Source organism: Salmo salar, chromosome ssa15 (assembly GCF_905237065.1).
Source record: "Salmo salar chromosome ssa15, Ssal_v3.1, whole genome shotgun sequence".
NCBI classification, from domain to species: Eukaryota; Metazoa; Chordata; class Actinopteri; order Salmoniformes; family Salmonidae; genus Salmo; species Salmo salar.
Genome location: NC_059456.1, coordinates 35,253,555 through 35,280,693, shown reverse-complemented (window position 1 = coordinate 35,280,693; position 27,139 = coordinate 35,253,555). Strand labels below are relative to the sequence as shown.

Sequence of the window (27,139 nt, the reverse complement as noted above, 5' to 3'; positions counted from 1 at the left end):
TGCACATTTTAGAGTGGCCTGTGTAATGATCATGCTGTTTAATCAGCTTCTTGATATGCCACACCTGTCAGGTGGATGGATGATCTTGGCAAAGGAGAAATGCTCACTAACAGGGATGTAAACAAATTTGTGCACAAAATATGAGAGAAATAAGCTTTTTGTGCATATGGAACATTTCGGAGATCTTTGCATGTTTACATGTTGCGTTTATATTTTTGTTCAGTATAAATGGTCTACAAGAAACAGCGATGGATGTTTAATGGAAAGCTTTCAATCAATAATAAGAGTTACAAAAACAAAAATACTATCAGCTTGAGTGGAAATGCTCACATAAATACTATTAGTTCATGTTACAGAGAGCAAGGTAGTCATTACATTCATCTGGCATCTGTTTGGACCTTTGTGCTCAGAGGGCAAGTGAACACCATTCATCAACACCTCTGATCACTGGAAAAATAGTTACCTGTAGTACAGAGAACACTCTGACAGTTGTTCAAGGAGAAAGTGGGGATTTCTTAACGGAAACTTCATCTTTGAGTGAGCCAGATACTGCAGGCAAAGGTATGACATCACTAGGACAGGAATAAAAACCTTAGTTTAGTGGCAAACAGCTGGGCCAGTGAATGGCAAATGGCTTTTTCCAGTAAATAACTGTTGGCAGATCTGTCACAGACCTGGAGTGGTTGAGTGGTCGGCCGTGGGCAGTGGGCATTGGGCAGTGGTCCGGAGTAGGTTTAATGCAGATGAAGCCAATGCCATCCGCTTCCGAACACAACACTCCACATACTCCTAGAATGTCAGACACGGCACCAAAGTCTCAGCCCAGCAGGCCAGAGAACCTGAATATTCTGTTCTCCAGGTGAGCTGGAACTCTACAAAGGTCTTAGAGTCAGAAATAAACCCTATCATAAGTCACCCTCAATAAAATAGGCCACATATCAAATCTGGGTCAACTTTTAGGTTCCCAGAGAAAGTGATTTGCTGCAGCACACCCGTGATTTAAGGGTTTAATAGTGGGGAAAAAATGTGGAAAAAGGCCACACTCTTAGTTGTTGCAGTAAATAAAGAGGTTTGTGGTAAGAAGAGGGAATGAAGAAGGAAATTCCATCAACGTGGTATTTAAACCCCCAAAAATAAAATAAAATCTATTTAGACTGGTTTACAGTCTAGTGAGCTGCAGCAGGATGGGGAAAGGAGCTGCGTATTGGTTATCATAAACTACATTGACTCATAGATAAGAGTTATCTTCTCCAACATTGTCCATACTTGACAGGAACACATACTGTAGATGGAATGCAACTACATTGGATACTTCTGCAATCCTTTTATCTCACCAGATTACACAACAGAGCATCTGCAACACAATGGATGATAGCTGTGGTCACTTGTGGAGAATGGGGAGTAGAAAGGGAATGTTTGACCTCAAAATGTAAGTGACAGACTCATACACATACATGTATACCAGGGCTGTTCAATGTTGCTCCTGGAGGGCCGAAACACTTCTGGTTTTCATCTTAAGGGACTAATTCAGACCTGGGACACCAGGTAAGTGCAATTAACTACCAGGTAGAATCACCAACCAGAAGTGTTTTGGCCCTCCAGGACTGAAACTGAACAGCCCTGATGTATACAAAAACGTTACAATTTGTGCATTAATCTTAAGTTAGTTAGGTGAGACAACAACACATCACAATCGTATCATGTACATTTTCCCTCAACAAAGTATTTATCAGCAAAGCCAGTGCTAGTAGGAAAAGATAAGTACCTTTTCTACTAACCAAGCTTCATTTTTGTGATGACCAAGAGGGGTAGTGGAATGTCTGCGTTTGCAGATGAGACATCCCTTGTTGGCTTGTAGACACCCCTCAGGTAACTCAGGACCTGTGCACATTGGTCTCCATGTGTTTGATGCCATTCCATTGGCTCCATTCCATCCAGTATTATGAGCCGTCCTCCCCTCAGCAGTCTCCACTGGTCTGGGCACTCAATAAAATGACATGGCATTCCTGTCATTCCACAGGGGAGGTAATACAGTGGTTATCCTCATACATACCCATTTTCTCTCCCAATGTTTACTGGTCAGGACTGTCACCCATTGTATGCATGGCTCCCTGCCCCTGTTTAGCCGCTTTAGGGGGAGAGGGGAGTTGGGGAGGAAGGGAGGGGAAGGGATGAGGAAAGGAGGAGAGCAGATTATTTATTCCCTGAATTCCGTTAATTGGAGACCCCTGGATGGAGCCCGGAGGTGAGGGAGTCTGGGATGTGGACATGAAGCTAGGGTTAAGGATCTGGATTAGGCTAGGGTTGAACCGGGCTGTGGACATGAAGTTAGGGTTAGGTTTAGGGTTGTGGTTGTGGTTGAGGCTAGGGTTAGGGTTGAACTGGGATGTGGACATGAAGTTAGGGTTAGGTTTAGGGTTGTGGTTGAGGCTAGGGTTAGGGTTGAACTGGGATGTGGACATGAAGTTAGGGTTAGGTTTAGGATTGTGGTTGTGGTTGAGGCTAGGGTTAGGGTTGAACTGGGATGTGGACATGAAGTTAGGGTTAGGTTTAGGGTTAGGGTTGTGGTTGAGGCTAGGGTTAGAGTTGAACTGGGATGTGGACATGAAGCTAGGGTTAGGTTTAGGGTTGTGGTTGTGGTTGAGGCTAGGGTAAGGGTTGAACTGGGATGTGGACATGAAGTTGGGGTTAGGGTTAGGTTTAGGGTTGTGGTTGAGGCTAGGGTTAGGATTGAACTGGGATGTGGACATGAAGCTAGGGATAGGTTTGTGGTGGAGGGTTATGGTTGAACTAGAATGTGGACTTGAATCTAGGGTTACATTTAGGTTTGAGGCTGAGGTCAAGCTTGAACTGGAATGTGGACATGAAGCTAGGGTTAGGGTTATGGTTGAGGCTGAGGTCAGGGTTGAACTGGGATGTGGACATGAAGCTAGGGGTAGGGTTATGGTTGAGGTCAGGGTTGAGCTGGGATGTGGACATGAAGCTAGGGTTAGGGTTATGGTTGAGGCTGAGGTCAGGGTTGAACTGGAATGTGGACATGAAGCTAGGATTAGGGTTATGGTTGAGGCTGGGGTCAGGGTTGATGTGGGATGTGAACATGAAGCTAGGGTTACGGTTATGGTTGAGACTGGGGTCAGGCTTGAACTGGGATGTGGACATGAAGCTAGGGTTAGGGTTATGGTTGAGGCTGGGGTCAGGGTTGAACTGGGATGTGGACATGAAGCTAGGGTTAGGGTTATGGTTGAGGCTGAGGTTAGGGTTGAGCTGGGATGTGGACATGAAGCTAGGGTTAGGGTTAGGGCTGAGGCTGAGGTCAGGGTTGAGCTGGGATGTGGACATGAAGCTAGGGTTAGGGTTATGGTTGAGGCTGAGGTCAGGTTTGAGCTTGGATGTGGACATGAAGCTAGGTTTAGGGTTATGGTTGAGGCTGAGGTTAGGGTTGAGCTGGGATGTGGACATGAAGCTAGGGTTAGGGTTATGGTTGAGGTCAGTGTTGAGCTGGGATGTGGACATGAAGCTAGGGTTAGGGTTATGGTTGAGGCTGAGGTCAGGGTTGAGCTGGGATGTGGACATGAAGCTAGGGTTAGGGTTATGATTGAGGCTGGGGTCAGGGTTGAACTGGGATGTGGACATGAAGCTAGGGTTAGGGTTATGGTTGAGGTTAGGGTTGAGCTGGGATGTGGACATGAAGCTAGGGGTAGGGTTATGGTTGAGGTCAGGGTTGAGCTGGGATGTGGACATGAAGCTAGGGTTAGGGTTATGGTTGAGGCTGAGGTTAGGGTTGAGCTGGGATGTGGACATGAAGCTAGAGTTAGGGTTATGGTTGAGGTCAGGGTTGAGCTGGGATGTGGACATGAAGCTAGGGTTAGGGTTATGGTTGAGGTCAGGGTTGAGCTGGGATGTGGACATGAAGCTAGGGTTAGGGTTATGGTTGAGGTTAGGGTTGAGCTGGGATGTGGACATGAAGCTAGGGTTAGGGTTATGGTTGAGGCTGAGGCTGAGGTCAGGGTTGAGCTGGGATGTGGACATGAAGCTAGGGTTAGGGTTATGATTGAGGCTGGGGTCAGGGTTGAACTGGGATGTGGACATGAAGCTAGGGTTAGGGTTATGGTTGAGGTTAGGGTTGAGCTGGGATGTGGACATGAAGCTAGGGGTAGGGTTATGGTTGAGGTCAGGGTTGAGCTGGGATGTGGACATGAAGCTAGGGTTAGGGTTATGGTTGAGGCTGAGGTTAGGGTTGAGCTGGGATGTGGGCATGAAGCTAGAGTTAGGGTTAGGGTTGAGGTTAGGGTTGAGCTGGGATGTGGACATGAAGCTAGGGTTAAGATAATGGATGTAAATGAGCCTAGGCCAGTCGTATGGTGGTGGGAAGCCTCTGCCTAAATCTTTTAATGACAATTTCTGCCGTTTCTTCTCATCTTTATCTTTTAAAATTCTTTGAAGGATGTGTTTCAAGGATAACTATTAATATTGTTAATGTATGTTATATCCATAAAACAATACATTTGTAATTTTAACTTAATTAATCTACTAGTCAAATTGTGGGGGAAATGTGGGGAATCTTTGGTTTGCCTGAGGGCCCTGAGGATTGACACATTCCTTACAAATCTTTCATAACCCAGAAACCTTTCATAAGTCATGCTATACGAGGATGCGTCACACTCTTACCACCTTTCATAACCCATAAACCTTTCATAAGTCGCATTATGTGAGGATGCGTCACACTATCTTTCCACCTTTCATAACCCATAAACCTTTAATAAGTCGTGTTATGTGAGGATGCGTCACACTACTGCCAAAGCATCACTTTGTTCATTTTCTTTACTGTGTTCTAGTGGGAGATGATGTGAAAGGTGTGTGTAATTTATGAGTGGCTGAGAGCGGAGTGGCACAGTTTGGGACAGGAATATCCCCTAAGGCCCTCCTGTCTAGGGGACCTGTCAGTGAGCTGTCTCCTAGGAGGAGGAGGAGAGGAGGTGGCGCTCTGTTTCAACATTCATGAAAGCAGTCAGAAAGGTTTTGCTTACATTTTTGTGAAGTTGTTTGAGTGATCACCTATGGCGTAAAGAGAAGTGTGAGTAATTGCGCTGTAACTGTCAAGTTCAAGACACTGGGTCTTGGTGATTTAATTAACACGAGAGTGACAGTAAAAATAACTACTCTGTTTGAAACCCAGAGACATTTACTGCACAATGGAGTTCATGAAAGAAGCTCTGGCTTGAACGTGGGACAATTTTATTGGTCCATTTTGTGTCTTTATGTAAAAAGCATATGAGGTCATGTTGCCTTGGGTTCCATAAGAACTCTTTATGCACCAATCACAATCCCCAAATGTTGTTTGTAATACAAGATTCCCTCAGATTACTCTGTGTGCCCCCTTGTGGTAGGAGAAGTATATTTTATGCAACAGGCAGTAACAAAACTCTCAGCAGGGTTACTAAAGACTGGTCTTCAGAATGTTTTGCTGCCATACACTGGCCATAAGAGAAAATATTTCATAACTCCAAGCCATACGCTAAAAATATATTTCATTCATAGAGTAAAAATAACCATTATGTATGGACATTATGAAAATTACATAATTCTCCTGGAAAGAGTGATCATTCATGAAGGGGAGTCTTGCCTGAACGAGTAGAACAATGTGGCTGCGTTCCAGATCAGTGTGTTAGAAATAGAGAGAGAAAGAAAGAGGGAGAGAGAGAGATAAAGAGAGAGAGAGAGAGACTGTGTGTGTTAGTGTGTACAGTAAGGCATCAGGCCAAAGGCCCTTCCACTTCATTAAGAAACAAATACAGGTGTGTGTGTGTTTGTGTGCGTGCGTGACCTCAGTCTCAGCAGCTCTGTCCTAGGCCCAGTATCCTGCCCACAGACCCCTCCTTGTGTAAGGCACAAGAGGGAGGGGGACACATAAGAAGCTTGTGACCTCACACTCACTGGGCTTAAAATCAGCCTGTATTCCTGTCTGTCTGTCAGTCAATACCAGGAGGTCTGACGGTCTGTTCATATCCTCACTTAGCTTCCCTTTCTTTGATCTGCTTCTCAGTTAGTTCAGTTGGACTTTCCTGGCACTTTTCCTATTGAAGTGTTATTAAACACTGCCACTAACATTTGTATAGCGAATGAGACTAGTAAAATGTAAACATCCAAATAATCCTTGGTGTTTTTATTTTGTTGAGGCTTATGGTACACTAAAGAAACACAACTTCACTTCTCAATACACTAACAGCAACAATTCAGTAGGACTGAGTTTGATAATATTCTCACCCCAGGCATTGTATTATCAGCTTTTAAGGGGCATCAATGCCTAGAATGCCTTGACCTATCATTCAGCGTACTTCTGCCTCTAGACTACTTGCAGCAACTGACATCTTGGACTCATTTTAAAGAAATGCTCCAGAACTTTGGCGACTAGTAAGTATTTTTTAAACATCCCGCTTTGTGCTGGATGTGTCAATGTGTAGTTCCTACATGCATAATCTATTAGCAGAATTACTGTCTTACCTTAATTAGCCCAAAATCTCTAGTTTGAAAGCCACTGTCTTCTGGAAGCTGTGCGGGCGCCATTTTCCCTTTATTTTTTTCCAATGAGATTCAGCTCCTTGACATTTGAGTGACAGTTAGCAAGAGGCACACACAGCAGAGTGAGATAGAGAGCAATGGTGTGGTGAACATATCTGAAGAAAAAAAATGTTTCTATAGGCATTCTATTACTACAGTAGTGATAATTCACTTAAAACGTTTAGTTTTTTGTTTTTTTTACAGAGAAAAATCTTGAAAAATATCTTGAAATAAGAAAGTACTTGTATTAAGCGTTTGAATTTTTTTTAAGTAACATTACCTTCCATTGAGTGATAATTTAGCTTGTAAAAACAAACTGTAAGTGAATTATCACTCAATATAAGATATTTAGGCTTGCTTAGATTTCACTTCTTGCAATGTACTACTGCTATTACTAATACTACTACTGCTACTACTGCTACTACTACTACTGCTAATACTACTACTACAACTACTACTACAACTACTGCTACTACTGCTACTACTAATACTACTACAACAACTACTACTAATACTACTACTACTGCTACTACAAGATGACTTCAGCCACCCGAGCCACGGCCTTTTCACCCGGCTACCACCCGGTACTCTACCCTGCACCTTGGAGACTGCTGCCCTATGTACATAGTCATTGAACACTGGTCATTTCAATAATGTTTACATACTGTTTTACCCACTTCATATGTATATACTGGATTCTAGTCGAGGCTCATCCTATATAACTACTGCTGTACCTTTTCTATTCATATACTGTCTATACTGTCTATAGACACAATCATATACATATATAAAGTAGTAAAACGTGAAGTATTTGGTCCCATATTCATAGCACGCAATGACTACATCAAGCTAGTGACTACAAATTTGTTGGATGCATTTGCTGTTTGTTTTGGTTGTGTTTCAGATTAAATTCAATAGAAATGAATGGTAAATAATGTATTGTTTCAGTTTTCTAAATACTTCTACATGAATGTGGATGCTACCTTGATTACGGATAATCCTGAATGAATCGTGAATAATGATGAGTGAGAAAGTTACAGAGGCATAGATATCCTACCCCCCTCCCGTTATTGGTTATTGTAATGCGAGAGGTTAGCATGTCTTGGGGGTATGACATTTGTGCGTTTGTAACTTTCTCATTCATTAGTAAGAACTGAAAACCATCAGGCTCCGGACCTCGTAGGGCAGCGTTTCCAAAACTCGTTCCAGGGGATCCCAAATGGTGCACTTTTTAGTTTTTGCTAGATTATACGTTGATTATTTGAATCAGCTATGTAGTACTAGGGCAAAACCCACAATGTGCACCTCTTGGGGTCGCCAGGACCGAGTTTGGGAAACCATGTCGTAGGGTAAGACCTGAATACCCCTGCTGTACACTCATGCTTGAACAGAGAATATCACTTCTGTAAAAAAAATATATCACATCTACTGTTTCACTAGAGAGCATGTGTGTAGTGTAAACAAACATGTTCATCTAAAATGTGTCAGTGGTTTCAAATATGTTTTAACCGTACAAAGTTTAAGAATAAAGCACAGATGAATCTAATGTAAATGTGCTTGTGTTAGGCAATAGATCTACAGACTGGGGGATAAACAAGTGATCTGGGCTTGGAGGTCTAAGAGCAAGCCAGCAGTTATGTAGAGAAACCTTTCTCCTTCAGATCAAGTAAGCCACAGAAAGGTGTGTTTGGAGAGGAGACAGAGGCACTTTGTGCCCCTCACTGCCAGGTCAGCTACCTCGATCACTCTTCCCCCTAGCTCTTTCCCATTCCCCCTCCCTCTCTCTCACTCTTTATTCTTCCTTCCCACTTTCTCTTTCACAAGCTCCCAGAGCTCACACAAACCTGAGTACTTAAAAGATGCTATCTCTGCTCTGCTCTTCGCTCTTGGTCATTCTAGCTCAACAGGTGAGAGCTGCGACTTTCCTTTTCTCTTGCTTCACAATAAAGATGAGTTGTGTCTCTGATAGGATGGGGCTTGATGTGATACTCAACACCTGCTTTCTAGGGAGAACCAGGAAAAGGGTGAGGACAGCAAGTCATAGAGAAAGATGGTAGGGTTGGTCTCAGAGTAAGGCCATGGTTGTATATGTTATTCATACCTTACAATACATTGAACTTGCATTGGTTACTTTCTAGGTTATTTTATTTGAGTGAAAGTATTTTCTTGTCCTTATTTATTTAAAAAAAATGTAATGAATGAGTAGCCAATTCTTCAGTTGCAGGAAATTACTATTGAGCCTTGTTGAGTGAGGTAATGTTGTAGTAAAGTTGCAGTAGAAAGGGTTCCCTTTGCATCACTTTTTAATCTTCTAGAGTCGATTGACGCACCGGTCTGTCAATCTAAGTTACAAACCCAAATATTCCCCATCAAAATACGTCAGTTTAAGCTAAAGATATCAGGTTGTTTGCATTGGATGCTTCTGAATCCACTGCATCCGCCAGTCTCACATTTCCACATCTGTAGTGAAAGGTGGCAGAGCTAGAGCTGTGTTTGTCAGACCATGAGACATCCTGACTTCAGACCATGAGACATCTTGAAAATTGGTTTTCTCGCAAAAAAAATAACATTTTGACCTACACAACTATTGACTATGATCACTCTATGGAAAGAGGAAACTCTCACGAAGATGATGGTGTTCTCCCCCACAAGTGTCAGGAGACTCATCTGAAGTTGGTACCGTCGATGTGCCAACTGATGTTTGGTAGTGTCCAAACTGTTGGGCTACAAACTAATGTGACACCCCTGTGGAAAGAGGAGATTCTCACGAACATGATGGTGTTTGCTGTATGACCCCCACAAGTGTCACGGGACTTGTCTGAGGGTAACCGGTACCGGTTCAAAAAAACGAATGGAAATATGAAGGTACTGTAGTTTTGTGCCTAACCCAAAAAAGGAGTTAAATATGTGTTAAAACCAACAAAATGCTTCCTGATTTTTTAAAAAATATATATCTCCTAGATTTAGGACAGACACTTCAATGTCCTTTTTGACATTTATGAATGTTTTATTCAATGTGTTTATATAATAGTACAAAATCAATAATCAATATATATTTTTTATCCATCAAAGTCAATATTTTATCCCAAAAAAATGTATATATGGTTTTTATACCTAAAGGGGTCCTAAAATTCTGAATCAAATGGCTAAATGATCCATAGTATGACCATCTTAGTATGACCCCCCCCCCCCCTCCCCACACACACATCTTAGACTCTAAAGAATTAAAAGAGGTTACTGCCAAAAGAGAGGGCAAGTTATGAGGTATTCTGTGTTTTGAAAGGTTTCAGTAGAGAAGGTCCGTTTTCACACCATGAAATGACCTCATTCTGTTAGCCTGGCAGAAAGGCTTCAGATTTTTGACATAACCCCCAGAGACCCTGGGAAGCAGTTAAGGCTCGGTTCCAAGAAGTCAGTGCTGAAACTGCAAACACTGTCCATGTACAGTTGAAGTCGGAAGTTTACATACACCTTAGCCAAATACATTTAAACTCACTTTTTCACTATTCCTGACATTTAATCCTAGTAAAAAAAACCTGTCTTAGGTCAGTTAGGATTACCACTTTATTTAAAAAATGTGAAATGTCATCACATTCCCAGTGGGTCAGAAGTTTACATACATTCAATTAGTATTTGGTAGCATTGCCTTTAAATTGTTTGGGTCAAACGTTTTGGGTAGCCTTCCACAAGCTTCCCACAATAAGGTGGGTGAATTTCAAATCAAATCAAATGAAATTTTATGTGTCACATACACATGGTTAGCAGATGTTAATGCGAGTGTAGCGAAATGGTTGTGCTTCTAGTTCCGACCATGCAGTAATATCTAACAAGTAACCTAACAATTTCACAACAACTACCTTATACACACACAAGTGTAAAGGAATGAATAAGAATATGTACAGAAAGATGAATGAATGAGCGATGGCCGAACGGCATAGGCAAGCTGCAGTAGATGGTATAGAGTACAGTATATACATATGAGATGAGTAATGTAGGTTATGTAAACATTATATAAAGTGGCATTGTTTAAAGTGGCTAGTGATTCATTTATTACATACATTTTTCATTATTAAAGTGTCTAGAGTTGAGTCAGTATGTTGGCAGCAGCCACTCAATGTTAGTGATGGCTGTTTAACAGTCTGATGGCCTTGAGATAGAAGCTGTTTTTCAGTCTTTGATGCACCTGTACTGACCTCGCCTTCTGGATGATAGCGGGGTGAACAGGCAGTGGCTCGGGTGGTTGTTGTCCTTGATGATCTTTTTGGCCTTCCTGTGACATCGGGTGGTGTAGGTGTCCTGGAGGGCAGGTAGTTTGCCCCCGATGATGCATTGTGCAGACCTCACTACTCTCTGGAGAGCCTTACGGTTATGGGCGGAGCAGTTGCCGTACCAGGCGGTGATACAGCCCGACAGGATGCTCTCCATTGTGCATCTGTAAAAGTTTGTGAGTGTTTTTGGTGACAAGCCGAATTTCTTCAGCCTCCTAAGGGTGAAGAAGCGCTGCTGCGCCTTCTTCACACGCTGTCTGTGTGGGTGGACCATTTCAGTTTGTCCGTGATGTGTACGCCGAGGAACTTAAAACCTTCCACCTTTTCCACTACTGTCCCGTCGATGTGGATAGGGGGCTGCTCCCTCTGCTGTTTCCTGAAGTCCACGATCATCTCCTTTGTTTTGTGAACATTGAGTGTGAGGTTATTTTTCTGACACCACACTCCGAGGTCCCTCACCTCCTCCCTATAGGCCATCTCATTGTTGTTGGTAATCAAACCTACCACTGTAGTGTTGTCTGCAAACTTGATGATTGAGTTGGAGGCGTGTATGGCCACGCAGTCATGGGTGAACAGGGGGTACAGGAGAGGGCTGAGAACGCACTCTTGTGGGGCCCCAGTGTTGAGGATCAGCGGGATGGAGATGTTGTTTCCTACCCTCACCACCTGGGGGCGGCCCGTCAGGAAGTCCAGGACCCAGTTGCACAGGGCGGGGTTGAGACCCAGGGTCTCGAGCTTAATGATGAGTTTGGAGGGTACTATGGTGTTAAATGCTGAGCTGTAGTCGATGAACAGCATTCTTACATAGGTATTCCTCTTGTCCAGATTTTGGCCCATTCCTCCTGACAGAGCTGGTGTAACTGAGTCAGGTTTCTAGGCCTCCTTGTTCACACACACTTTTTCAGTTCTGCCCACACATTTTTGAAAGGATTGAGATCAGGGCTTTGTGATGGCCACTCCAATACTTTGAATTTGTTGTCCTTAAGCCATTTTGTCACAACTTTGGATGTATGCTTGGGGTCATTGTCCATTTGGAAGACCCATTTGCGACCAAGCTTTAACTTCCTGACTGATGTCTTGAGATGTTGCTTCAATATATCCACATCATTTTCCTCCCTCATGATGCCATCTATTTTGTGAAGTGCACCAGTCCCTCCTGCAGCAAAGCCCCCCCCCCCCCGGTTGGGATGGTGTTCTTCGGCTTGCAAGCGTCCCCGTTTTCCTCCAAACATAACGATGGTCATTATGGCCATAGAAGTCTATTTTTGTTTCATCAGACCAGAGGACATTTCTCCAAAAAGTACGATCTTTGTTACCATGTGCAGTTGCAAACCATGGTCTAGCTTTTTTATGGCGGTTTTGAAGCAGTGGCTTCTTCCTTGCTGAGCGGCCTTTCAGGTTATGTCGATATAGGACTTGATTTATTATGGATACTTTAGTACCTTTTTCCTCCAGCATCTTCACAAGGTCCTTTGCTGTTGTTCTGGGATTGATTTGCACTTTTCACACCAAAGAATGCGTCTCGTTCCTGAGCGGTATGACGGCTGCGTGGTCCCACAGTGTTTATTCTTGTGTACTAGTGTTTGTACAGATGAATGTGGTACCTTCAGGCGTTTGGAAATTGTTCCCAAGGATGAACCAGACTTGTGGAGGTCTTACATTTTTTTTCTGAGGTCTTGGCTGATTTCTTTTGATTTTCCCATGATGAAGGTAGGCCTTGAAATACATCCACAGGTACACCTCCAATTGACTCAAATTATGTCAATTAGCCTATCAGAAGCTTCCAAAGCCATGACATCATTTTCTGGAATTTTCCAAGCTGTTTAAAGGCACAGTCAACTTAGTGTATGTAAACTTCTGACCCACTGGAATAGTGATACAGTGAATTATAAGTGAAATAATCTGTCTGTAAACAATTGTTGGAAAAATTCCTTGTGTCATGCACAAAGTAGATGTCCTAACCGACATGCCAAAACTATAGTTTGTTAACAAGAAATTTGTGGAGTGGTTGAAGAACGAGTTTTAATGACTCCAACCTAAGTGTATGTAAACTTCCGACTTCAACTGTATGTTTGACAGGGAAAGAAAAATACACATAATTTACACATCAGGAATGTATGATATATTGTAAAGTGTGTACCAAAACATTTATCGAAATGATAGCGCCTTTGGCTAACATAGATTTTTCAAATCGATTTATGGAATTTGTTGATACTTCTCCTAATCATACTTTGTTTTGGTGTTCTGATCTTTTTATCCTTGTTTTATCCTTTAGCCTCTTAACTGATGTGAAATGTGAATGTTCTGAATGTTTTAACCATAGGTGACTTCTTTGTGAACTTTAAACTTTATCAAGAACTTCTATATTACGTCACATAAAGCAACACTTTCAGAACAGTAAATCAGAGGCTTTGTATAATATTATTTATTTTAGTTAAAGGGGACCCAGCCCACCTCCCAAGCAGTGCTCTTTTACCCGTAACCGTACAAGAACCCTGTCCTCGTCTTCCCTCCAGTCTCTATGCAGGGCTCAGAACCATGGTGGGCAGCTGTCTGCTCCAAGAGGCAGCAAGGCCATGTTGGAGAGGAAACAGTTCTGCCAGTGGCCCTGTAAGTGCAGGGTTCAGCCCCAGTGTGCCTCTGGGGTCAGCTCGGTGCTGGACGGCTGCGGCTGCTGTAAGAGCTGTGCCTGGCAGATCAGAGAGGCCTGCAACGAGAGGGACATCTGCGACCCCCACAAGGGCATGTACTGCGATTTCTCTAAAGACCAGCCGCAATATGAGGTCGGAGTCTGCGCTTGTGAGTGAACGTGTCAAATCTAGCCCATGGGCTATCAACAGAGTTAAGTCAATGTACAATTGAATGTCTCAAGGTCAATTACTTATTTTCAAAGGGGGCAGGAGCTGTACTGTGCAATAGGGCTCTGCTACTTCAAAGAACTGGCTAGATACTTTACTACATGAAAATACTTCAATCCCATGCGATTTGCATAAACCTGTACTTCCACAGGACTGGTTTACTCATTTACCCATGGTCTCTTTGATCATCAAACGACCCCATTAGGTCAAACACACATTTCAATCAGGCAAATACCCCAAGGCTGACCACACTTAGAGACACACTAACACCACAAGAATGTGGCAAGCACTGCACAGGCCAGTCAACTGAGTTGAGTTCTGTTTCCCTTATCGCCTGCTTCTAGACTTGATGGCAGTGGGCTGTGACTTGAATGGGGTCCACTATGAGAACGGTGAGGCCTTCCAGCCCAGCTCACTGTATAAGTGCACATGCATTGCGGGAGCCATCGGCTGCACCCTGGCCTTCATACTGTTCTCTGTGCTGTTCTCCTGGGTCCTGCCCCTCTGAGGAGCAACACGCCCCTGCCAGCCGGCCTCCAGAGCGCCCCCGGTGCTTCTAGGAACCACCAGCAGGATACGACCTACATGGCCGCCATGCCAGGTGTGTGTTAGTAGAGAAAACCAGGGCCAGAATTGCCAGCTTGTCTGCCCTGGAATGCTAATTTCTGTGAAAGTAAGCTGGATGGAAAGAGGGAGGCAGAGGGCATTTTAATGACTTTGGCTGGGAAGTGTAGAGAGGATGGAGTGTGGCTGACTGACTGTTAGGGAGTAGGGTGGATGGTTCCAGTCATGAACCATAGAGAGCTGGAGCTCACTTTCCATCAAAGGCAACAAGGCCTCTTTTAAGTATGCTTTGATATATTTGAATAAATGTCTGCTTTGCTTGGCTTGAAAAACAAGAAACATCCTGCTTTCTAGTGAATCTGAAAGGTTAGCAGGCACTTGGTGTTGATGTTTTTGATATTGCCATTACACAAATTGAATATGACTTCAATCGCTGATTTCAAATCTTATAAATTGGCAATTGAAACCATCTTGGCATCATGGCCTGCCTAAAGATTTCTCTCCAACTGGGTTATCCAATAGTCTTTAGCAGGCAGAATGATTGAGGACTGAGGGCTCTTGATTCACTCTGAACAGCATGTGCTCTGTGGCAGAATGGCAGGTGCAGGCGGGTTCCTTCCTCAAGCCGTCTGGGTGTTCACCCGTTGCCCTTTAATACTGAAAGCTTACAGGGATCCTCCTTTAGTCTGGAAGAAGAACTGCCTGATCCAGACCACTCCGTGGAGCCCCTGCTCCAAGACCTGCGGCCTGGGTTTCTCAGTCCGGGTCAACAACGACAACGGCAAGTGTGAGATGAGGAAGGACCGCCGCCTCTGCCTGCTGCGGCTGTGTGAGAAGAGCATCATGAAGAACGTCAAGGTGACCGACCACTGACCAGCCAGGCTCTCTCTGGGGGTTGATGATACATTGTTAAGATGGTGATGATGGGTGAAATGTAAAAAGAATTCCCTCTATGCCCACAACACCCTGAATATGACAGTGGTCTTGGATCGACTGTATACATTCACAGCAGAAGAAGTATGATAGGGTTCCTATGTAAATCTTAAGTAATCATTTGGTGGGTGCTTACATTTGTCTTATTTCAGGTGTGTATTAATACGCATGTGTGAGTTGGAAATGTGTATTTTTGCATATCCCAACTCTCCCTAAGACACCCTTGGAGTGTGGGATCACAGCCAGGGTCAATCTAACTATGTCCTTTTCCCCTCTAGATGCAGAGAGGATAGTTGAAACACGTGGAATCTCAACTCATGAAGTGTGACTGGATAGAGACAACTAGGGTTTGACTGATTGCTTAACAATTAACATGAAGGGAAACGTAATGTAAGTAACGACAATTTGGGGTTAAACCTCAAATGCTATGGTTTTTACAGTACCTCATTAACAGTAGTGCTGTCAGTGAGGCCAATAGTGGTAACAGGGACAGATAGAGCAAACATGTTCTGGGTCAGTTTTCTTCTTAAACATTTTTTATGATCTAGAGAACAACTGATCGTAACCCCTTATCAATACCAAACACAGTGTTATTCCAGCTGGATAAAAAATGAATCTTTCTACCAGTTAATTCTCAACCAAGTTAGCTCCAAAATATCTTACAATCTCATATCCACTTTGGTTCACTACAGATTTGGATTGTTAGTTTGAATTGTTAGTTTGGTAGTAATGTGTGTTTGTATTGTCGACATAATAACCTTTTGTTTCAAGGTATACATACTCACTACTCAGCAATCCATTGTCATTTATTTTGACGGATGAGGAATATCATTTAGACACAAAAGTATAAGAAATCTTTTGAAACAAGAAATAAACCAGTTATTTATCAAATTACTGTACTATTTTCTTGTAGTAAAATACTAAATTGCTTTGCACATATACACCAACACATTACCACACATGGTCCACTATGTGTACAGTCTGCTAGTGCTAACACACTCACACAGAGAGGACCTTAATGTGGCAATGTTGAGTCTGGCAGCGTCAGGCATTAGTCTGTCCTTGGTGGCATCCAGCTGACTGTAGTCCTCTATCAGGGAGGAGAAGGAGGAGATGGCCCCCGTGAAGCAGCCCTGCTCCGTCCCGTCCATCAAGTAGAAGAAGGAGGAGATGGCCTCGGTGAAGCAGCCCTGCTCCATCCTGTCCATCAGGTAGGATAAGGAGGAGATGGCCTCGGTGAAGCAGCCCTGCTCCATCCTGTCCATCATGTAGAAGAAGGAGGAGATGGCCTCGGTGAAGCAGCCCTGCTCCATATTGTCCATCAGGTAGGAGAAGGAGGAGATGGCCTCGGTGAAGCAGCCCTGCTCCGTCCTGTCCATCAGGTAGGAGAAGGAGGAGATGGCCTCGGTGAAGCAGCCCTGCTCCGTCCTGTCCATCAGGTAGGAGAAGGAGGAGATGGCCTCGGTGAAGCAGCCCTGCTCCGTCCTGTCCATCAGGTAGGAGAAGGAGGAGATGGCCTCGGTGAAGCAGCCCTGCTCCGTCCTGTCCATCAGGTAGGAGAAGGAGGAGATGGCCTCGGTGAAGCAGCCCTGCTCCGTCCTGTCCATCAGGTAGGAGAAGGAGGAGATGGCCTCGGTGAAGCAGCCCTGCTCCATCCCGTCCATCAGGTAGGAGAAGGAGGAGATGGCCTCGGTGAAGCAGCCCTGCTCCATCTTGTCCATCAGGTAGGAGAAGGAGGAGATGGCTTCGGTGAAGCAGCCCTTCTTCATCCCGTCCATCAGGGAGAATATGGCTTTATTGAAGCTGCCCTGCTGCATCCCGTCCACAAGCAGGTAGTGATGCAAGTGAGCCTGCCAAAACAATACATTATGTCAGATAGGGAGGTACTCTACACTGATCACAGGGAAAATCCTGATGCCGACAGCCCTGCTTAGAGAACATGAACCGCTTCTCCTTCTTTAGTAGAACTTTGCTATTGTCCTCTGTGAAATGGAAATGGTCTTGTTGCGGTCTTTACCTCTCAATCTTCTGGACCCTAAACACTTCTTTTGCAACAGAGTTTAAGGTTGTTGTGATTGAAGATTAGGTTAGGATGCACCTTCTTCCTGTAGAGCTTGGTGATGCGGTCTCGGAGCTCTATGAAGGTAGGCTTGACACAGGTGTTGTTGGCCAGGGCCAGTAAGGAGTGATCCACAGGGGGCATAGAACACAGCCCCGTCTTCCATCCCTCCTGGTTCCACGACACAAAGGGCAGTGTGGGCCTCAGTCTAAGACGAAGAAGAGAAGAAGAGAGAATAAATATGGGGCTGCCATTGGTCAATCTGCTTTTCTATGAAAACAAATAGGGTAGGATTCTCATTCTCAAAGGAGAAGTTTAGGCTCCTGGAAATGAGCCCATAGGTTACCAGACACGGAAGCAGCCCACATTTCCAGGGTTTACTTTAAATCACATCTAGATGTACAGTCTAATTGAACAACCAAAGGGAATAATAACTGTCGCTATCCAAAGTCACCTAAATGTGCCACAAGGTGTCTGTGCTCCAGGAGATTTCTCCTCCAGGTTTACATGGTGGTCACGCACAGGTATGTGCTCTCATAGAAGCTCCTGTTTCTGTTGCTCTTGACAACATGCCACATGAAAATGATCTCTGCAGGGAGAGGTGAGGGGAGAAGGTGGGAGCTGAATTGGCCAGTCATGATTCAGAGGCACCTGTAGTGGAACACAAACACACAGCGGTGAATAGGAACACTATTTGAGAGTGAGAGGCTGGGAAGGTAATCTCTGGGCCTTACGAGTATGTATGAGTCTGGGTGAACAGGCAGTTGCAGTACTTTTTATTAGAGATTGGAAACGGGAGGATAGCTGAAGTCAGACACCTGCATGTTGCCCCGGAACCTTAGGGCACAGGCCAGGTAGTGGTCTTTACTGGAGGCATCAGTGAACATCTGGTCCAGCCTGAGGTAAGATAGACACAGACAGAGACAGTATTGAGTGCATACATTTTTGTAATTTTTTTCATACTGGTCCCTCTTGGAAATCGAATCCACAACTCTGGCGTTGCAAGCGCCATGCTCTACCAACAGCGCCACACAAGACTGCAATGTACCGTAACTAAACGCATTTAACTAACAAAGATAATATGCTATTGTATAGTGCTTTCACATTACACTATACACGCCAGGACACACCATTGGCATAATGGGCTATTCATAGGTCTCTCTAGTATTCCTAGTTCACTGTGCGATTCCACTTTGAGACACCAGAATTTATAATGAGTGCTTGATACCATGCTATCACTATCACTCACTGTTTTTGTTATGAAGCAATAAATGATGCTGGCTCATCTAACCAATAGGCGGCGCCATCATAGGTTGGTAGGTTCTGTGAGCAATAGAGAGAGTTAGTTGAGTATTGGTCTCCATGATAGATAGTGGTGTAAATCAGTTTCTAATAAATGACAAGTAAAGATTACATCCAGTGTTCTCCAATTATATGTTTGTCTATTCAAGATACTACAGTTTTATATAGCATAGATCAGAGTAGACAGCATCGGTGAGACAGAGCTTTGCTTTTCACTGACTGTCAACAATGGGCACTTGTACAGAGGGCGGTGGGCAATGTAATATCCTGAGTTCCAGAGAAGTCTATGGGTAAAAATAGCTGTTGGGACAGGAGAGCAGATCTCCTAGAGGGGATGTTAAAATCAGCCAGGGTGTAGAGAGGGGTAACACTGGGCGCCAGGTAGTGCAGTCGAGGGAAGGGAACTAGGTTCATGGCTATCTCATTCAGGTCCATGTTGAGCGATCCTTTAAAACGAGCCGAACTACAGCAGCAGAGAAACATAAACAGTGAATTGGTAGCACATCAGACATGTAAGAACCAAGCAGACAGATGCTAATACCTCAGACAAACAAGCATTATTCTTTATTGACACAAATAAACCCCCTTTAACAGTGCAATAACTGCACTGTGCAATTATGTTGTTGGTGGTGGGGTGGGTCTTTTGTAATTCTATTATAGCACTTTTATAACTCAGAATTTCCTCTACATTTTCTTAAAACTTGCTTTTTTATCCAAAAACAGATGTTGGTGTTTACAATGGCAGTAAAATGCACTGGAGGAGACCAAACTGCAAACACCTGGGAGGCTCAATGAAGAGGCCTAGTGCCACATACAGCAGTCTGTCTATCTCCAGTAGTCTACCTGCTGAAATTGAGCAGCAGGTTGGCTACGATATTGTTCATGGCATCAAAGGCTTCTCCGCTCCACTGACCCCTCCCTGGCCTGAGATGATGGCAGTGTCCTTCTTGATCACAGAACCTACCATTCCACTGTGGGACATGTGCTTTATCTTGTTCACTATGTCTACCAATGACTGGAAGAAGAATAACAAAAATGGACAAAGTAAGTAAATCACTGTGGTTTAACTTTAACTGTCAGAAACAGAATGGAGGACATGCATAATGAGGAAAGACCTGAGCATTGAATCAAAGACTAAGATTACACTTTAACCCTGACACACAGGCAGTAACACGCACACACAGACAGACACACACCTGATTCTCCACAAGGAGAACACAAGTCGGCATGCCCGGTGAGCTACTGCATGGCCAAGACACTGTTGTAGGAGGTGATGACGTCAAGTTTTAACACACGGGTACCCAGTCCCAGGCCATCACAGCATAAGACACAACACATTATGGTCATCCAAAACTTTACACTGCCGTTCATGCAGTTATAATGTTTTTATTAATGTGGTTCAGTAGTTATGAGACTATGAATGCATTTGTACACTCCGAGTCCTCACCGCCAACCATTGAGCGAATGAGAAAGCATTGCAGCCAGTCACAATGCTCTGCTGCCCTCTTCAACTGGTCCACAATCTGTTCCCTGTAGGCTGAGCCAAACGTCCAGTGGCCCACTGCCCTGGAGATAAATTAATGAGGTTGCACACTTGCTGTACAGAAGAAGTTTGACATTGTTTGACCACAGAATTACCTCGATAATTAGAAGTTTATTGACTAGTCCTAATGTTCAGATTTTAGCCAGAAACCTATCATCAGTGTCAGTGGTGCTTGACAATTAGTGCTGAGCGATTAACCAAAGTCGGTTATTTTCAAACTACTAATTGACCGATGTCGGCTTAAATATTTGAATGCCATTTAGTTTTTTTTCTTCTGTGAGCTAGATGTGCAGTTTCTGTAGAGATAAATTAGATAAAGTCTGAACCGTGCGATGTAGTAGGGAGTTGTAGTTTCCAACAGGACAATATTCTACATAGTTTAGCGCAGAAAACATTGTAATTAACTACAATGACCATAATCCATTGCGAGTCGGTTTAAACTTGTCTGGTCTGTGCGGAACACATGATCGAGAGGGATAGAAAGCAGGTGCTTTGTGAGACGAAAAATACAGGATCTATGTGATTGATAGTTGGTATTCAGCAGTCATAAAAGTATGCCTTATTTACTTTGAAGAACTACTAAATAGTGATTTTTGTCAGACAGCATAGGCAGCAGCTCTATAGAGATGATGACTTGGAATTAAATAATATAGTCATCAACTAAAACAAATATTTTATTAAAGTAAAGTAATGTGAATAAATTATGGTTAATGAGTGATAAGCAATAATGGGCAGTGCCCACCATCAAGGGACTTTTGTGAATTGTTTTATTCTGTGTTGTTACAGCATTAAACCCACATAATGCATAGTGCATTTAATGTCTAAAAAATAAATAATCGTAACCGAAAACCATGATAATTATTTATAATCGAACCGAAACCGAACAGATAAAAAAACACTAATCACTACACACCAAACCACTGACAATGCTATCTCCACTGAATTAGACTATTTATGTGCCATATACTGAAGTGATTACCATGTAAAGCTCAGGGGTACTAAACTCTTTACCCCTACAAGGTAAGGAGCATGCTGTTTTTCTGTTATACCTGAGAATTAATTGCACCCACCTGGAGTCCTACTGTAGGTCTAAGTCAGTCCCTGGTTAGATGAGAACAATGGAAAAGCACATTGAAACTAACTTCGAGGTCTAGAGTTGAGTTTGAGGTACCTGGCCTATTCAGAACTTTTACAAAAAAAGGAGTTTCATATGCTGCATGTGGGCATGTGAGATGGCAATCCTGAGGCAGCAGAGGCAGGCATGCAGACAGAGAGACAGTCAGTCACTCAGTTAGTCACTCACCAGTTGCCTGAGCCAGACATGTCAATGATGAGCTGAGTGCTGTCAAACATCTCTCTCATGCGGGCCCTGTAGGATCTCATTCACCATGCCCTCCTCCCAGGGGCGAAAATCTGATATCAACTTTGGAGGGGACAATTACATTACATTTTCTCAAGAGCAATTCCTGAGGGGGACACCAAAAGTAGTGCTGTAACACATAGCCTACGTTTAATATGGTAAATGTATATTGAGGAACCAAAGAAATAATGTGTTTGCCGTACTCCTAACTACCGGTACCCAAAACTACACAACTAATCACAACAGCAATACCATTGCCTTTAACAAATCTTAGTTCAGTCACCAGTTTAGGTTGAGAGTAGGGGTATCCATGGCATTTTCCAATTATGTTCCTATTTTACAAGTAAAAAAAATGGAGAACCTTTCATAATGTTGCCAAACAAAGACTCAACAAACTTACCTGAGACTCCCTGTCTCTGCCAGTCTGTCCCTGCATATCTGTCCCCAATTCTGCTGTCTGTGTGCCATCTGTTGCCTGCTCTGCCTAATGACATCATTGTGAAACATTTCCATTAGAATTTCATTTCTTTCTTATGAACATTTTATCAACTAGTCTTTGAGATATTAGGCTACTAGGGTTCTTACTTTGCGTTTTGGTGTACTGAAAAATACTCTGATGTCTGTCTTTTTTCTGCCATTTTTCTACCTGGTTGGCTACACACACACAGTATGTAGGTTATTTACAGTAGGAGATGGGCTTCTATCATCTTATCTTCTATAATTCTATATGGGCTTCGATCTAAAAGGTAGCTAGCAAATGTGAAACGGATTGCAGTGACAAGAGTTGACAGCTGTATGAGTTCACCATTTACACAACATATGCTGCAACCTTTTGTAATTTTAATCGTTTGTTTCATATTGGCTGGCTTCTAACAATAGCTGAATTTGCAAAGCTAGCGAGCACCAATTCAGTGGTGTTTGCTATAATCTTTGCTACCCGGGTTAAATAAAGGTGAAATAAAATATATAAATAAAAGTTCCCTTGCGACAATTTAGCTTTTGCAACGAGACCATTAAATATATTTAAAACAATGGTAGAAGAGAGTGTAGTTCTGTTCAGTTTATCGCTAACCTTATCACAGGGACTTTGAAGCACTAACTTACATGCATGCTGATCTTGGAATAAATTGACGATAGCAAAGATTCCGTCTTTGACGACGCCACATAAATGGAATAGGTACTAGCTAGCTTAATAGTTAATATTTGCGCGCTAGCTCTGCATATTCAGCTAGTGTGTGTGCGCGATTGACTGGATTAACCTCACGTCAGTTACGTGCATTGAGTGCCTTTCAGACAGTAGATACGACCTCTACTTTACCTCACAAGCTAAGGAACTGGCAGTGGATCAAACCATTGTGAGGCAAAGGGTGGGGGGGTCGCAATCTTTTGAAACTTAAAAACGAGCTATTAAGTGTCTATAATCAGCACAATTGCTTTCATTGCGTATTATTAATATTATTTAAATTACATAGTTATGTTTCAGTGATATATTGGGGGGGACAAATCATATTTTTCCCAGGATGGGGGGGTCGTGTCCCCCCCGTCCCCCCCGGGATTTCCGCCCCTGCCTCCTCCACGTTTACCAACACCGCCTGTAGAGAGGGCATTCTTCTTGTCAGAGGGTGTGTGAAGCTGACACACACACACACACACACACACACACACACACACACACACACACACAATAAATCATCACTGGAATTTACCCTGGGATCGTATCCTCCCACCGATGATGTCACAAGCACCCCATCGCTTCTCCTGGAAATACATACATAGCAGGGAACAACAATGGTCATTTGAGAAGGTGAGTAAAGGTTGACTGACTGACTGACTGAGTATGCACGTTTCACAGGCATGTAGTCGCTAGGGTTGAATGGGTCACAGCAAGAGATGGGCGGGATGGAATTACCTTGAGTCAACATTCTGGAAAAAGCTGCTCAGAGCCTCATTGTAGATTACTTTTTAAATGACAAAGAAAATAGGAAAGGAATGTTAGAGATACTGTTGCCCAGTCATGAGTATGTCAAATGAGAACATACCACTAGCCTAACTTCCTGTCCCATTTTACACAACAGGGGATAAAAACACAGGTGACTGGCATTCATCTAAAATACATTGTTAAATATGATGAAATATTTGCTTCACTACTGGTAGTCTTGACTTTTTCCCCATCATATCAATTATTTTTTAGGAAAATGTACTTACTTTGTTTTCATATGAATGCTCCCGCAAAGCAAGATCTCATAACCTGCAGCCCACCTGGTTACAACACTGTCCAACTGCAGAACACAGCTAACCCATGTTACATAATTATTAGCTAGCTGTTCCATTTTAAAGCAGTGATATAGCTACCTTACTCACCATCAGGCGTCAGCATGCCTGAGTGTACAAAATATTAGGAACATCTGTTCTTTCCATGAAATAGACTGACCTGGTGAAAGCTATGATCCCCTATTGATGTCACCTGTTAAATCCACTTCAATCAGTGTAGTTTAGGGTTGAATGGCGGGAACCGAGATTTACCGGGATTTACCACCCAAAACCACTCCCTTTTCCCAGGATAAATAACTGCAAGAAACCGGTAAATTATAATAAAATATTTATATGAACAGCATAGCGTGAAATGGAAAATTAAATTATATGCAATGTCTAAATCTGTCTTCTCTACGCCCTCTGCATGATGAATCAACGCTCAGGGTGGGGACAGACAGCCCATCTCAGTATGGGAAGCAGTATACGGCCAATTATATTTAATAGTTAAAATCAAATTCGCTAGCCTATACTTGAAACTTTGTAGGCCGCATGTGCTGCACTAGAATCACATGTTCTCTTCTGCTTTATCATGGTTTGAAAGATGTCTATAATTCCATATAATACAGTCCATATAATACACTATATTACAATACAGGACAGTAATACAGTTCACACTGAAAAAGATTCGGCTACTGGAGCTAGTTTCATTTATCTACCCAAGATAGAATATAGTTAGCTACATCTATGGGCTTTTATGTTTTTCTGTCATGTGTAATGTGCAGTAGCCTATATCATATATGAAATGGATAACAGCACAATCATTTGGGCTCATTAAATATCGTTAATGCAGGGCTCATAAAGTGTATTTAATATATGGCTCATCAGCAGGGTTGGGTAGTTTACTTTCTAAATGTAATCAGTTACAGTTACAAGTTACCTGTCCAAAATTGTAATCAGTAATGTAACTTTTGGATTACCCAAACTCAGTAACGTAATCTGATTACATTCAGTTACTTTTAGATGACATTTCTGATTACATTCCGTTACTTTTTAGATGAGGCATTAGAAGAAGACAATGTCATGGATCCCCCCGGAACGTTCTTTATGCACACCTGGCCCCTATTCCCAGTGATTAGCAATTGTATAAGTGTGCCCTTGGTTTACCAGTGTCCTGTTGATTATTTTACAATGTCCGTTGGTGCGTGTGAGTACGTGTGCTGTGTGTTTTGGCTTTCATGCCATTGTGGATTGCGCAGATGATTACAGGTCTCGTCCCTTGTGATAATCATTGTGTTATTTATTCGAAGTACTCCTCGTTCTTTTGTTTGGGTTTCAACCCTGTGTTTTGTATAGTGTTTGGTTGGTCTTCGTCCCCGTGCCTTTACATGGCACGCCATATTTGGGTATAATACAAACACCTATTACGCAGTCCTGCGTCTGTCTCTCGAATCATTCATACCAGCGTGATAGACAAAAATGTATGTTACCAATTGAACGACATATATTGCAGGATAAATCAATGTTAAAGTTTACATAGCTGGCTATTTATGGATGTTAAATTTTACTTTATGGCTTGGTTATGTAGGCTTCTATCCCATCACTTTCTACTACATATAATAATATGATTCAATTATATCAGAAATACAGTCATTCCAATAAATGTTATACCCCTTGATCTTCAAGAATAGGACTTGGAAATATGGAAGTATAGATTAGCCAAATTGTTTTACCTGAGCACGACCCCAAAACGAAGGATTTATTAGCCACCTCTACTCTGTTGTTTATGATTTTGTTGTCATGGAGGACTGATTGGGCTCATTGATTCGAAAATAAAAATAAATGCTGCACTCATGGAATGGCATGCTTTGCCAAGAGTGTGCAAAATGTATTAAACCCTAGCATAGATGAAGAGGAGAGGTTAAATACGATTTTTTAAGCCTTCAGACACAGATTGCGTATGTGTGCCATTTGGAAGACAAAATATTTAAGTTCCTTTTGAACAGGGTATGGCGGTAGGTGCCGTTTGAGTGTGTCAAGAACTGCAAAGCTGCTGGGTCAACATGGGCCAGCATCCCTGTGGAACACTTTCGACACCTCCTAGAGTCCATGCCCCCGACGAATTGTTGCTATGTATTGGCCATTGAGAGGCTTGGAAACCACCTTTTGGCCATATTGGTAATCCCCAGTAGGAGCAGTCCTCCATAGGAATGAATGGAATTGTACAGTACTTCAATTAAATGTTTGAAGGACAGAAGGACCTGTATTTAAGTATTTTTGTTGTTGTAGTGAGAACAGTAACATTAGTAATCTCAAAAAATGATACTTTAAGGAATTATTTTTGTTTTTGTTTAGTGCACCTAATATAATTTACAAGTATGCAGTAAGGTGTTTGTAATAGAATAAACATGTCAAAAACGAACGGAGACATTAATAAATAACATTTCTATAGCTTCCAATATATTTTTTACACTGGTGGGGGAGTGCCAAGATGGAGGCATGATGGCTTCAATACAGCACCCCCTTTTCAAGGTGTTGTAGCCATAGACATTAAAACAGGTAGAGCAGGTTGAGCAAACAGAGATAAGAAAGTATCAAGCTCACATTGTACACCAACGGATTGTCATTGCTGCATAGAATATCAGACAGTAACTTCTTGGAACATTATAATTTACAGAACTTCATATATCAAACTTTCAGACCAATGTACAAGGCAGTTTGAGAATTTGAGCACAGAGTTTCAAACCCAAAGGCGCAACATTGTCTACTTGGTCAGCGATGCAGACCAAGTAGACAGGGCCATGGTCTGGGGTTTGAGAAATCAATAAGAGAAGTGAAAAATTCTTCTTCAGTTGTTCATTTTCTCAAAATCTAAAGGCACAACCTATTCTGAACGAAAATATAAATGCAACTTGTAAAGTCTTGAGTTAAAGCATTGTACAGGACTTGACTTACTCCTAACCAATAGAACTATAAAAGCTTAGAAGATTTCCTGCAGCCTGGTAATACATTTTGAAATAAGCCCATACCCAGTTAAAAAGAACCAATGAATGTTGAACATGATTTCCTGTTAAAATTTCTTCAGGATCAGTGGGTCCCCCCCGATAAGTAGGCAAAATAGAGACTGCGTCTGTTTCCCTGTTGTCTCAGGTGCCAGACTTATTATGGACAGAGAGTGACATCTACTGGGCACTAAGACAGTGCAACCCAGTTAATACATATTGATCCCTCCAACGCATTACATATGAATCTTAAAATAATAGACATTTAATTAATATTGAAGCAGAAAGTGAATATCCAACAGAGATTGGTAATAAAAATACAGAGTCACTTTTTGAAGTGAAAACAATGCCTTCCAATATGGAGAAAGTGATCATGTGTCACACCATGATCTGTTTCACCTGTCTTTGTGCTTGTCTCCACCCCCCACCAGGTGTCTCCCAT

General features: G+C 42.7%; 1 pseudogene; it reads left to right on the top strand.

Moving 5' to 3' along the window:
- Positions 1-794: 794 nt before the first annotated feature.
- LOC106571339 (cellular communication network factor 6-like) lies at positions 795-15,121 on the top strand (annotated as a pseudogene).
- Positions 15,122-27,139: the final 12,018 nt, after the last annotated feature.